Source organism: Egretta garzetta, unplaced genomic scaffold, assembly GCF_000687185.1.
Source record: "Egretta garzetta isolate BGI_Z169 unplaced genomic scaffold, ASM68718v1 scaffold386, whole genome shotgun sequence".
In the NCBI taxonomy this organism is placed as follows: domain Eukaryota; kingdom Metazoa; phylum Chordata; class Aves; order Pelecaniformes; family Ardeidae; genus Egretta; species Egretta garzetta.
Window position 1 is genome coordinate 580,232 of NW_009260063.1, and position 1,803 is coordinate 582,034.

Sequence of the window (1,803 nt, forward strand, 5' to 3'; positions counted from 1 at the left end):
ATGTAATGGTCGCAAAGGTCCTGCTCACCGTGCTGCGTGAAGAGGTCACTGTGAACGATCTCGATCAAGCAGTACAGCTTCTGGATTGTCAGCCGGCTGACGGGAACGTTCAGGATGAATTCAGTAAAGAGTTTGCTACGTACAAAGGGACAAGTAAAAATATATTCATCTCTCTCCAAAATACATAAAAAACACAGAATGAGATAAACCACTACGTACTTTTGGACAAGCAAACCCATTTCTTTTCCCAAACATTAGAGTTAGAGAGGAAGGGGTCGAGTCCCCATCCCTGGGGGGATTTAAAAGCCGGGCAGACGAGGTGCTAAGGGACAGGGTTTAGTGGTGGGATGGCAGGGGTAGGGGAACGGTTGGGCCTGATGATCTTAAAGGGCTTTTCCAACCTAAACGATTCTATGATTATTACATTTTGTTCTCTAGGTAATATTTTTATATCATTCCTAAAGCTAAAAATAAGTTTTCAAAAATGGTTACACAGAAATATTAGCATCAGAAATCATGTAAGTGTGTGATCAACCACCTTCAATTAGTACTTTTAGCAAGGCATTTGGAAGCAGTGATAGTAATTCACTATTTTCTCTTGCTGTCTCATGCTGCTGTTTTTCACATATTGTGGAGAACTATTGTATTTCTTTTTGTAATTATTGTTTCATATATTTATGAATAGATTTTCTACCGGGGAGGCTTCTTAGTGGTGGGGAAAGTCTGAGAACCAGTCTTCTCTTCCAGCCTACCTCATTATTTGCCCATGGATTATTTTGTTACATATTTGGTCGTGGATTATTGAGGGCTTCCACTTCTGGGCTACGTATAGCTCCATAGGCAGCAAGCCTTCAGAGATAGCACGTGGTTCCTCTGCTTTACCTTTGGCATTACAGGATCCAGTCATAAGGTGGCGATACACAAACTAATGTCACCACTAAAATGTCATCCTGCTGCCCGAAGGTGCCACAGGCCTGTTGTTAGGAGCCTTAGATAAGCTATTTTTTCCTTGGACAAGGGTCTGGCCTTTGCACATAGGCAATCGTCTTTGCGTCTCTGTGTTGTTCTGGGCAGAATTCATGTGCCCATCTGCTTCTCAGATCTATGTAAAAGTTTTCTAGTAACACGCTCAAGAAAGCTGAAAAGAAAGAGCCTGCAGCTAAATGTCTTTACAGGGAGGAAGGGTAGGAAGTGGAAAAATGGAGTGGCCCTCACGGGTGGAAAGGTTTTGATTCCTAAATTTGTAGTGGCTCCTCTTTAGTCTCAAGCGAGCACACAAGCTGTTGCTTGAACCTAATATCTGCATCTGATCTGTAGTTCGCATATTTTTCAACAGGCCCAAGCACTTTCAAGTATCACTGGAGAGTAGAAAAATGCTTGTGAAGCATGTTATAGGAGATTTATTTTATGGCAATAATAAACAAAGGCTTACTATTTAAAATCTGCTCTGTTGGAAGCCTGGTGGGTTTTGAATAATGCAGTCTAGGTAACAACTCTAATACTGACTTAAGCAATGGCTTTTTGCTGACTTGTAGGATTTGGAAATGACATGTCAAAGAATGTCCTTGATTTGGGGCGGTTCATCTTGCTAGATGGTTCTTTGTGAAGGTATGGTCTCTAAATGTTGATGCTTTCAGTGAAAAACCTCTTAAAAAAAGGGGCGGGGGAATAAGCAGTGAGTTAGGAGTGAGTCCTCGGATGTAGTTTGGGGAGTGCTTCATGATAGTTCATGAAGGCTCTTATCTTCATGACTACACAGTTGGTTTCAGCTGCAACGGCAGCCTACAGGAGAATAAAAGCAGC